We start from the raw sequence: 12999 nt of genomic DNA, 5'->3' as shown, positions 1-12999 counted from the left end.
CAAGGAAGATTCTAATTGTCTCCCTTCTTTAAATGACTCAAGAATCTCTAGCATTGCTTTCATATACCCACACCATAGTCCTCTATTTTGTTTGATGTAGTCTTCTGGGGATTGGCAACTTAGTCTCACCTTTTGAAATGGGCTTCACAATTGCCAGCATCAAGTATGTTCCACCTGTTGCTCTCAGTTGACGTATTCTATTGTCTTCATTTTTATATGAGGAAGCTGAAGTGTAGGGCAAATCAAGTGATCAAGTTGAACCCAGGTCAATGGTTCTAGAGTTTGGGGTCCTAACCAGTATCTCATCAGACAGAGGTGGTCCCACCCATGCTTTGGTTTGTTCCAGCAGAGAATGCTGACTTGATCCATTTTTTTTTTGACAGGCAGAGTTAGTGAGCGAGAGAGAGACAGAGAGAAAGGAGGTCTTCCTTTTCCATTGGTTCACCCCCTAAATGGCCGCTACGGCAGGCACGTTGTGCCGATCTGAAGCCAGGAGCCAGGTGCTTCCTCCTGGTCTCCCACGCAGGTGCAGGGCCCAAGCACTTGGGCCATCCTCCACTGCCTTCCCGGGCCACAGCAGAGAGTTGGACTGGAAGAGGAGCAACCAGGACAGAATCCAGTGCCCCAACCAGGTCTAGAACCCGGGGTGCTGGCGCTGCAGGTGGAGGATTAGCCTAGTGAGCCACGGCGCCAGCCAAGACTTGATCCATTTTAATTAAAATGGTTTCTCAAAGTGTCACTGTTACCCTGACAGATGCCAGCCAGAGATATCCTAAAGAAAAACTATCTGAGTCCCTGGGGGTTCTGACTCTTAGTGGCTTAGATATAGCACTTGTCTTTGAAAAGCATCCATAGGATGTCCAGGATAACTGTGTGTCCTCAGAGGAGCCCTGCTCCAGTGATGTGGATTTATTCCTCCTCCATGGAAAATGTCCTGTCAGAATACTGCACCATGTTCCTTTTCCACAATTTGGCCTTGTTGGGACCATCCTGGGCCATTGCCCATTATTTATGCCTTTGATCTCTCAGTGGGTCATGTTAGGAAGAGGGGTTCAGTATCTCATTTGCTGCTACCACAAGACTCTTTCATGGATACAAATAAGTCCCTGGCTAGGATACAGGTGAGCACCTGGGGAGGATGGGCCTGGGGCAGATTCATCGTATTGTATTGTACTCCAAATAATTGCTTCCTACTGCAAACTTGGGCTTGGTTCCTGAGTCAGCTATGCCATGCTTTGTAATTAGCTCCCTTTGGAAAGTGCGCTCTCCTTAGAGGCCCTCTGCTCCACCACCATTCCTTCAACTGTCCAGGCCTTCTGTGTAACTCTGAGCCCCAGCAAGGGCCACAATTTGGGCTCAAACTAGAACCCAAGTTGCAAGCAAAAGAGAAAGCCAATTCTATCATGGTTCAGAGGAAGGAGATCATGGCTGTTGAAGGACTGAGGCATCAGAAAGGATTCATGAGAGAGCCCATTTACCAGAGACACTGTGAAGGATTTCAGAAGGTGGAGACTGGGGACAGGGACACAGTCATACATAAAACAGACCAGCACAGACACAGAAGTGGGAGTGGATGGAGGCATGTTCAGGGGATGAACAGTTGAGAGTCGTCACAGTGTGCGTGTGAATACAGAAGCCGGATGAATAAACCTGGAAGGCTCAGTAGAGGCTACCTTGTAGAAAACATTTGAGGGCCGGCGCCATGGCTCAATAGGCTAATCCTCCACCTTGCGGCGCCGGCACACCGGGTTCTAGTCCCGGTCGGGGCGCCGGATTCTGTCCCGGTTGCCCCTCTTCCAGGCCAGCTCTCTGCTATGGCCAGGGAGTGCAGTGGAGGATGGCCCAGGTGCTTGGGCCCTGCACCCCATGGGAGACCAGGAAAAGCACCTGGCTCCTGGCTCCTGCCATCGGATCAGCGCGGTGCGCCGGCTGCAGCGGCGGCCATTGGAGGGTGAACCAACGGCAAAAGGAACACCTTTCTCTCTGTCTCTCTCTCTCACTGTCCACTCTGCCTGTCAAAAAAAAAAAAAAAAAAAAAAAAAAAAACATTTGAATGCTATGGGCTGGGTTTGCACTTCATTCAACAGGCAATAAGAAGTTATCTCAAATTTTTGTGTAGCAGCATGATCGATGGAGACCTCCATCTCCACAATCTCAAGCCAGATACACAGGGGCCATTCTTGTTTATTTTGGTTAGATATCTAGGGATATAGCAGCCACATTGCACTTGCGATTTGGCTATGCACTTGAGTGAACTAAAGTAGGTGTCTGAATCCCCTCGGGTTCTTTAAACACATACAAGTGTCTGCTCCTCCCTCCATAGGCACACTGAACAACACCTGAGGGGTGTACCAAGGCAGACCTCTTATATTCCTGGGGGATCATTTTGGAACAGCACAGTGACCTGATCATGCCTCATCTCTTTTTGTAAAACAAGTGTTTATTTATTTATTTTTGAATGGCAGAGGAAAAGGAAAAGAGATATCTTCCAGCCACTGATTCACTCCCCAAATGCCTGTAATAGCTGGGCTAGTGCCAGGCCCAACCCAGGAGCCTGGAACTCAATCTAGGTCTCCCACATAATTTGCAGGAACTCAAGTACTTGAGCCACTACCTTCTGCCTCCCAGGGTGCACATTAACAAGAAACTGGAATCAGAAGCAAGGTCAAGACTGTAAACAAGGCACTCTGAGGTGGGATGTGGACATCCAAAGTAGGTTCTTAATTGCTGTGACAAATGTCCACCCCCATACTTCATCTTATCTTCATGGCACTATCTCCAAATCTTACTTAGTTTTAAGACCTGATCCCTGTTTTCTGGGCCCGCCCAGTACAAGCAAGGCTTATTGGAATACAGTGAGGGACTGGGAATGAGGAAGGGCTACAAAACAAAATTTGTCAGGCTAAGCCAATAGAAAAGCCTGTGTGCTAGAGCTGTCTCTGGGTAAGATTAAGCCACACAGTTGTCAAGGGCAGTGTTCTAGCTAAAGTAAAAATAGTAACTAGGTTCAAATACGAAGAGCAAAATACGTGTTTTCCTTTGTCTTCTCATTAGACCATGCCAACCTTAAATAGAGGCGAAATAGATATCACTTCAGTGGTTTGATTTGAGATGGAATAACACCCACCCACTGTGTGCTGAATGCTCTATGTGTCCTGCAGGTGTGTTATCCCATTTAATCTGGAGACAGCTCTGAGATGTAGATGATCTGTTTTTGTGCTTTAGAGGTGAAGGACTAAGGCTAAAAAGACAAGGAAAGTTGCATGAGGTCCCACACATCTACAAATGGAAGAGCTAGAATTCAAACCCAAAACTTTAGAGGACCAAGCTCTATTTTCTTATTTATGTTCAAAGCCAGACATCAGGACAAAGTCAGAATCAAGGAATGAAGGCTGATAATAGTTGAGGCAGTGCTGGGGACTCAGCACAGTTTAGGGGTGCACAGTTTAGGGGCACTGCATGGCCGTTTAAGATATCTACTCCCTAAGATCATAACCCTTTTGATTAGTGACCTGGATGATTTTCATATAAGATTCCTAGGGCTATCCTTGTGGTGTAGTGGGTTAAGCCACCACTTGCGACTCCAGCATCCCATACAGAGTGCCAGTTCGAGTTCCATCTGCTCTACTTCTGATCCAGCTCCCTGATAATGTGCCTGGGAAAGCAGCGAATGTTGAACACAAGTACTTGGGCTGCTGACACCCACATGGGAGACCAGATGGAGTTCCAAGTTCCTGACTTTAGCCTGGCCCAATCCTAGCCATTGTGGCCATTTGGGCAGTGAAATAGTGGATGGAAGATCTCTTTCTGTCTCTTCCTCTCTCTGTCACTCTGCCCTCAAATAAATAAAAATAAAATAATTTTTTAAAAAAATTATTTTTTCACTGCCATGGGACTTCCCCAGCTTTGGGGAAGTTTTAGCTATCTGAATCTGGCCTGGTTTCTATGAGTTGGTTTTGTTTGAGTGGGTTGGGGTGGTTGACAGTGAAGCTAAGCAGCCACAGCTTATCAACTGACTTTTGGAGGAAGTGGGAGCAGGTCATTCACAGAAGATGGACCGTTATGGAATGGGGAAATGAAGATTGGAGATCCCTAGCTGTTTAATGGGAGGTTTTTTTTTTTTTTAAAAAAAGATCTATTTATTTACTTGAATGGGTTATAGAGAAAGGGAGAGGGGGAAAGAGAGGGATCCTCCATCTATTAAAGGCCGCGGTGTCCAAAGTTGGGCCAGGCCAAAGCCAGCAGCCTGGAAATTCATCCAGGTCTCCTATATGAGTGGCAGGAACCCAAACACTCAGGCAATCTGCTGCTGCTTTCCTAGGATCATTAGCAGGGAGCTGGATAGGAAGCAGAGCAGCTGGAACTCCGGCTGGTGTTCATATGAGATGCTGGCATCACAGGTGGCAGCTTAATCCATTGCACTACAATACCAGTCCCCTGAAGGGATTCTTCCACAACCCTACAGTAACACATAGACCTATAGTTCACCCACCTCCAACCTCCCTAAGAACCAAGAGAATGCCTCATCTAGGGAGCCAGATGAAGTGTATTTTGCAAATTATCAAGCAAAGGACTTGGGCCCAAGTTTAGGACAGGTAGGGTGGAGACAGAGCTACAAAAGTAAGAAAAATAGCTTGAAGCTGAGCCCACAATGCTGGGTGAGTGTACCTCACATGAAAGCACTTCAAAGAATTCATAGAAATTGGAATTAAATGAGAAGTTTATTTTGTTGCAAAATAGTCTTGAAATCCATACATAGTTTTTTCATAATACATATTTGCACAACCTTTTAAAGGACCCCTCACATACTCCTTTGCCTCAAAGCCAAGACTAGTCATGTGCACTGGAAGTGTGGGATTGAATGCATAAGTGGGAGACCTGTGGTTCCAGGAATGGGGAAAGGAGGACATCTCAGTCTAAGATGTGACAGGATCTGGATTGTCCCTCTACCCGGCCATGTAAACCCTTTAAAGTCTGGGGCAAGAGAAGACTAACTCTCCTGGACAGTATTTACCCACCCAGAACAGCCCTCTCTTGGAAGATAGACTCCCAGACTCTCTACACCAAGCCCATTGAATTTTCATTACTGAGTATAATTTGTGTATCGATAACACATTTCCAATTTAAGGGCAGGAACTTGAGTAATAAAACAAGCCATGAGTCCCAAACTAATAGCAGTACTAGCCAAATAGACATGAAGATGATCAGAGCTGAGAGTCGTGAATAATAAAGAGATTTTGAAGCTCCAGAGACACACAAGAATACCAAAGTGGACCATGGACTCCTGACAAGCAAGACGAACTGCTGTGGCACTGTGGATTTGTAATTATACTTTAATTCACATTTTCTTTCTTGTTACTTCTGAGCTGCTTTTCCCTTGGCTTTCACTTTCCTTCCAGCAGAGCAATGTGACGAATAGCTCTCTGCATCACCTGGCACGTGTAAAAGCAACGGGGCCAGCCCTTTCACAGCCCCAGTGGGGAGAACATTGACTCAGCACCAGCAGGGGGCAGCCAGGAAGAGCTAGAAATAAGCTAGGCGTTCATTGCACTAGGAAGAAGATCTCAGCTGGGCAACGTCTTCCCAGTGCATCACTGTTACAAACACCAACATTTGTATTATCCCTTCTTGTTTGATAGGTCTGACCTACCCTCAGAGGAACTGTCCAGGCCTGCCTCTTGAAGCTAGGGAGGTCATTCTATGTGCGAGGCTGCTCATCAGGAGCTTCAGGTGGCTGCCTGAATCTCATTGCCCTTAGCTAACCAGGGGGTCCATGATGGACATCAGGTTAGGGGTATAAACACCCCCAGATTTGCCTGAGTTTGCTTAATAGAGGTGGGATGTGGAAAAGGCTATCAAAACAGGACTCATTCCACCATTCACCCTTCAAATATATATTTTAGAGTATCTAAGAAGGCTTTGTACAAGAGCAATGAAATGAACTGTTTCAGAGACCTCTCTCACATATACCACATGTTAGAGTACACTTCATGATGCAGAGTTACTTATTCTCAAAGATGATTTCTTGGAAGATTTGTAAAAGGTTATATGATCACAACAACCATGAGTACCAAAGTGATGGTGGCATAGCAGGTAAAGCTGCAGCTTTCAATGACAGCATCCCCTATGGGCACCAGTTCGAGTCCCTGCCAATGTCCTGGGAAAAGTAGCAGAACATGGCCAAAGTGTTTGGGCCCCTGCTACCTACATGGGAGACCTGGAAGAAACTCCTGGCTCCTGGCTTCAGCCTGGCCCAGTCTTGGCCATTGCAGCCATCTGGGGGAATGAAACAGTGGATGGAAGATCTCTCTCTCTCTCTAACTCTGACTTTCAAGCAAATAAATAAATCTTTTACAAACACAAGGATTCAGGCTTTTCCTAAATTGATTCATTCTTCTTACACAAGGATCTTTACATGGTTTACACACTCTACTTTCTTTTTAAAAAAGATCTATTTACTTGAAAGTCAGAATTACACACAGAGAGAAGGAGAAGCAGAGAGAGAGAGAGAGAGAGAGAGAGAGAGAGAGAGAGAGGTCTTCCATCTGCTGGTTCACTCCCTAGTTGGCTGCAATAACCGGAGCTGGGCTGATCTGAAGCCAGGAGCCAGGAGATTCTTCTGGGTCTCCCATGCAGGTGCAGGGGCCAAAGGACTTGGTCCATCTTCTATTGCTTTCCTAGGCCATAGCAGAGAGCTGGATCAGAAGTGGAGCAGCTGGGTCTTGAACTGGTGCCCATACAGGATGCTGGCACTGAAGGCAGCGGCTTTACCCGCTATACCACAGTGCTGACCCCTTTCCTTTACTTTCTTCTCCCTCTCTTGGTAAGTCTAGACTGTGGACTCTCCAGACCTTTCTTCTCTCTCAAATAGACCAATAGGCATTTGTGCCTTTGCAGGGACCAGGGCCTGGGAAGACCATCAGCTTTTCCATCTCCCCAGAGCCAGATCTATATTCCATAGAAGCATTGTACATGGATATTAGAGGGATGGATCAAGAGTTGTTTCCCTCTTCCCTGATGGCAGACAATCAACAGTCAAAAGGGAAAATGAGAGGGAGCTGTGATTTAGAGAAAGCAGGAAGTGGTGGAGGAAATATTGCTGCCCTGTGAAGGCAAGAACCTAGTTCCTATGTCTCTGCAGCATTGTACCTGTGACCTCTGCAGAATTCTCTTCTCTAAGAGACTAATATTGTTGTCTTATGGCCTCTGCTCATGTTGGGAATTGGAACCACCACCCATGTTTCCCAAGCCTGATCTATTTCTAATAGAAGCAATCATAAGGAGGATGAATCAAGTAAGAGACACTATCCCCTAGCTAGGTGGATGGAAGGAAGCCAGAGGGAGAATTATTTGGATGCTTAGTCAGGGCGATTATATATAGATATACACATTACATATAGATATACACAATGTTAATGTGTATATCTGGATATATATATATACACACATACATATATGTTATATATATGGAAAGCAAAGGAATTATAATAGGTAAATTAGTTCTGAAAAATAAAGTTCCTAGCTCCTGGCTTTAGCCTGGCCCAGCCCTGGCTGTTGCAGCCATTTGGGAGTGAATCAGCAGATAGAAAGTCTCTATCTTTCTCTTGTCTTTCTCTCTCTCTCCCTATAGTCTTTCAAATAAATAAATAAATCTTTTTAAAAAATCAATGGAATAGAATGAAGATCTAGCACAGATGGACACACATCTATACAAATGATTTTTTATAAAGTAATTCAATGAAGGAAGCATAATGTTTTCAACCAATGGAGAAAGAAAAAATTAGATATCTATACACAAAATCAGAATGAACCATGACCTAAACTTCACATTGAAAATAAAATTACTTTAAAATAGTTGATAGATTTTAATTAAAACATAAGAATTTAGCATAAAACATAGGAGATAAAAAGAGGTCTTAGACATTGACACTAAAAACACAAATTCCTTTCTCTAGAAAAATACTGTACAAAAAGTAGAGACTGGGAGAAAATAATTACAAACCAAATTGGTTTCCTATAACAAATGAGCACAAACTTATGGGCTTAAACAAGCAGAAGTTTATTCTCTCACTGTGTTGAAAGTTACAAATCCAATATCAAGATGTCAGCAGAACCACAATCTCCCTGAGCCAGGAGAGGAGGAATCCTTTTTTGTGTCTTCTTTTTTTAAACACAGGTTTGTTTGTTTACTTATTTTTATTTTTTATTTTTTAAAGGTAAAGTGACAGGGAAGGAGATCATCAGCTGGTTCACTCCCCAAATGACAGCAATAGCCAGGACTGGTCCAGGCCAACACTAGGAGCCAGAACTCCATCCAGGTCTTGCACATGGGTGGCCGGGGCCCAAGCACTTGGACCATCTTCTGCTGCTTTCCCAGGCACATTAGCAGGGAGTTGGATTGGAAGTGGAGCAGCTGGGACTCAAAACAGCACTCTGATTTGGGATGCCAGGGTCCCAAGTAGCAGCTTAACCTGTTGCACCACAATGCCTTTTCTTAACTTCTAGCTGTTGCTCCCAATCTTTGGCACTTCTTGTCCATAGATGCATCATTCCAATCTCTGACTCTTCTGTCACATGGTCTTCTCCCTATGTATATGTGTCCAAATCTCTTTCGTTCTTATAAGGGCATTAATCATTGGATTAGGGCCCACCCTAATCCAATATGGCTTCATTTTAATGTGATTGTATCCACAAAGACCCATTTCGAAATAAGTTCACATCACAGACCCTGGGAATTTAGAATTAACATATCTTTTGTTGAGACAGTTAAACCAAAACCAATCCAGCAATGATTGGTGGCTTCCATGGAACAGGCATGGGGGTTAGGGACAAATCCAAGGGGTAACTGAAGGGAGTTATTTTGTGCTAATGAAAACAGTTCTCTATCTTGATTATGGTGGTGGCACAAGAATTTATACTTGGAGTCAGATTCCGTAGAAGTATATACATGCATGTGAATGCAGTTTTGCTCAAGCTGACTTACCTCAAACGGTAGAGTTAGAAACATACCAGGGGATTCCAATTCAATCCCATCAAGGTGGCATGTACCAATGCCATCTCACCAGTCCCAGTGATCAATTTCTGTTCACAATTGATCACAAGACTAGTGTCTGCAAATACTAGCTGATAGAATAAAAAATGGAGAGAACGATCCAACATGGGAAGTGAGATACACAGCAGACCCATAGAATGGCAGAAGTCCTAAACAGCACTCTGGCCTCAGAATCAGCCCTTAAGGCATGCGGATCCGGCTGAAAAGCCCATGAGAGCATTTCAGGCATGGAAAGCCAAGACACTCCGGGGGAAAAAAAAACCTGAATGAAAGATCTCCGCGAGTGAGATCCCAGTGGAAAGAACGGGTCATCAAAGAAGAAGGTACCTTTCTCTGAAGGGAGGAGAGAACTTCCACTTTGACCATGGCCTGTCTAAATATGATCAGAGTCGGTGAACTCAGGGGGCTTCCATAGCCTTGGCAGCTCATGACAAGAGCCTAGGGTGATTACTGATGCCATAAACAAGAGTGTCAATTTGTTAAGTCAACAACAGGAGTCACTGTGCACTCACTCCTCATGTAGGATCTCTGTCCTTAGTGTGCTGTACATTGAGATTTAATGCTATAACTAGTACTCAAACAGTATTTTTCACTTTATGATTCTGTGTAGGAGCAAACTGTTGAAATCTTTACTTAATGTATGCTAAACTGCTCTTCTGTATATAAAGAGAATTAAAAATGAATCATGATGTGAATGGAAGGGGAGAGGGAGAGGGAAAGGAGAGGGTTGCGGGTGGGAGGGACATTATGGGGGCAAGCCATTGTAATCCATAAGCTGTACTTTGGAAATTTATATTCATTAAATAAAAGTTTAAAAAATAGCAAATATTGCATAAGGTCTTTAGCTAACGATATTGTTCCAGTATCCATTTCCTGATTGTGATATTGTACTGCAGCCATGTAACATGTGATCATTGGAGGAAGCTGGGTGCCAGTTATGCAGGACTGTTATTACTGTTCTTTCAACTTCCTCTCAGACTATAGGGAAAATGTTGATTATCTGATTTGGTCAGTACATATTGTATGTTTATTGAAATATCACACCATACCCCATAAATAAATAAAATTATAAATGTCAGTTCAATTCTTTTTAATATAAGGAAAGGAAAATGATAACTAACCTGATTTTATCATCATACATTAAATGCATGCATTGAATTATCACATTGTCCTGCATAAAAAAGTCCAATTAAAATATTGATGATATATGGAAAATAAAATAAATTATTTAATCACTTTTTTGGGATTATCAGAAATATTATAAGCTATGTGTTGTAATAATAAAGGTTTGCAATGCATTTACTCTGTGTGAGACACTGTGATAAGCATTTTATATTCATTATCTCATGCTGTTGCCAGAAGTAGATAATATTATGAGACCTGCTTTTGCATATGTGAAAACTGAAATTCAGGGAAGTTCCGTAACTTTCCCCAGGTCACTAAGCTCTACTAGTTTGAACCTCATCAGCCTGACTCCAAAACTTGTGATTCTAAGTGTAATGCCATAATGGTTCCTTACTTGAGCAGTGGTGAGGCCAAAATGAGGCATCACATGTCAGTTTCCTAGCTTTGTGTTTGGAAAACAGCCAACAACCAGAGAATCACACGCTTGTACTATATCATCACCTTGCTCGTCATTATTTATTAATTGTTGTCTTAGCTTTAGCATTGAAGGACATCTGGTCCTCACACTTACTTCACAGTAAATAGTTCTATAAGAAAAGACTCAGATGATTGTAAAAATGATAAATACTCACGATATTGGGTTATTTTGAATTTGGGGTATACTGAAAGTGATCATATACATGCAAAGTGTGCTGTAAACCGTAAAGCTTCCTGCATGCTAGCAGCATTGTGTTCTTTTCCATTACTTTACCTCTAGTCTGGCAGCTAAAAAGCTTTTTGCCTCTCATCCATGTCACAATCTACAAGCTCATCACCCAGCTCGTTCGCTGTGTGTTTCTATGGCATCTATCACCATAGTTTCTAGATTCTCCGACAGAAATATTAGATGGAAGGTAGTTTAACAGAAGAAATCAGTGAATTTGATTCAAATAACTCCATCTGTACACCTTGAAGTAGTGTTTAACTGGGCAGCAGATCACATATAGATTGCTCCTCCATTCAATGCTTCCATATTCTTTTTGTAAATCTTAACTAAAATGGTGACTTTTGAGTTATTTTTTGGGTATTTCAATAACCAATAGGTCTCTCTGAGATCATCTTTGCTCCTGGCATAAAATTTCCGAAGTATTCTTCTATATTAAAGTTTGCCAACTATGACCTGTGGGCCATTTATTTTTGGATACCCATGAGCTAAGAGGGTTGTTTAGTTTTTTCTAATGCTAATGAAAATTTCACGATCTGTGAAAATTACATGAAATTCACATTTCAGTGTGCACAAATGAAGTTTGGTGGGACTACAACAACTATAGTTTATGTAGAATTAAATAGTTGTAAAGCCAAAAACTATGTACTATCTGCCTTATTCATATAAAGCTTGTTAAGCCCTGCTATATATAGTCAGTAACCGATAGTATATTTAGGTGTAAACTCAACCTAAATACACCATCGCATCCACACTTTTTGCCCATATGCACAGCCCACACCAGTCTCCTCTTCAATGCTCCTAAATCACCTTTTCTTTCTTTCTTTTTTTTTTTTTAGCATACCTATCTCTCACATAACAGTGCAAGGAAGACAAGGTAAATTTTGTCTATTTCATATTTCTATCCCATAAGGTGCCTAGCATAGAGTTTTACTCAAAATAGACAAATAATGGATGCTTTTTAAACAACAAAGCAGGATGCAATTTCCATAGCAACGGGTTTCCTGACTAAAGGTTCACTGCAGCATCCATTATATTCAGTCCATTCCCTTCAGTGCTGTAGGTCAAATGTGAAGATGCTACAGGTAAAATAGTACTTAAACTGTGTAGCAAGGAGATTAAAGAATCATGTTTCTGTTCAAATGGCTGCTATTTTTACTTTCTAAATATGAGGCGACTTCAAAAAATTCATGGAAATGAAATTAAAAGATAAGTTTATTTTGGTGCAAAAAATTTTGCATAGTTTTTCCCATAATACATATTTTACATGGACTTTCTGAAGACTCCCTTCCATATTTCACAAAAACCATAAACGATAAACCATAACTCAACTAAACACAGTAAAAAGGCAAATGAATTGGGGCAAAAGAGGAATAATGTCAGCTAAAACGTCAATTTCCATTCACCAATGAGTAAGAAAAAGATCAGCAAGCCTTTTACAAAAAAAAGGTGAGGAAGATCATAGAGGAGCACATTCGTAGGTGGTTTCCATAGTGTAGTGGTTATCACGTCCACTTCATTCATAGAAGAGTACATCTAAGTGGCTATTGGCCTTTAAAAAGCAGTTCAGCTTCAGTAATAACCATAGAAATGCAAATTTAAAATCTACCATGGTGCCATTTTCACCTGTAACACTGACAAAGTTTAATGACATACTTTATTGGCAATAGCACAGGAAAACATGCATTCTCACACACTGCTGGGAGAAGTATGGATTTTCTCTGTGTGAAAAAACACATGCCTTTTGACCTACCAGTTCTGCTACTAGTAATTTATTTTGCAAATGTACTTGTTCATGTGTGAAATGACTTTTTGTCATTTCAGTATTTATTGTAAAAGTAAAATTTGGACAACACTAATTATAAACCAGTAGGTAACAAGCCAAATAAATGGCATTTACAATACTACTAAGCTATAAAGAAGAATAAGGCAGTGGTTTACATACCAGAGACAGAAAAATGGTATTATTTTAATGAATACTATTTTGTACATGTTGAATTTGTACCATGTGATACATTGCCTTTACAAAAGCAGACTTAATTTTTTAAAATGTGTGTATATTTTTTGCTTCTTGATGGTGGATATTTCAGGTTTAGTATATTGTCTTTACTTATACCTA

General features: G+C 41.9%; 1 protein-coding gene across 1 annotated transcript in view; it reads right to left on the bottom strand.

The window, feature by feature from the left end:
- ADGRG4 (adhesion G protein-coupled receptor G4) overlaps window positions 1-12999 on the bottom strand; it is a 199211-nt gene that overhangs the window by 155 nt on the left and 186057 nt on the right.

Source organism: Oryctolagus cuniculus, chromosome X, assembly GCF_964237555.1.
Source record: "Oryctolagus cuniculus chromosome X, mOryCun1.1, whole genome shotgun sequence".
Taxonomy (NCBI): Eukaryota; Metazoa; Chordata; class Mammalia; order Lagomorpha; family Leporidae; genus Oryctolagus; species Oryctolagus cuniculus.
Note: the sequence above shows the minus strand (reverse complement) of the source record. Positions and strands in the feature narration are given on the sequence as shown.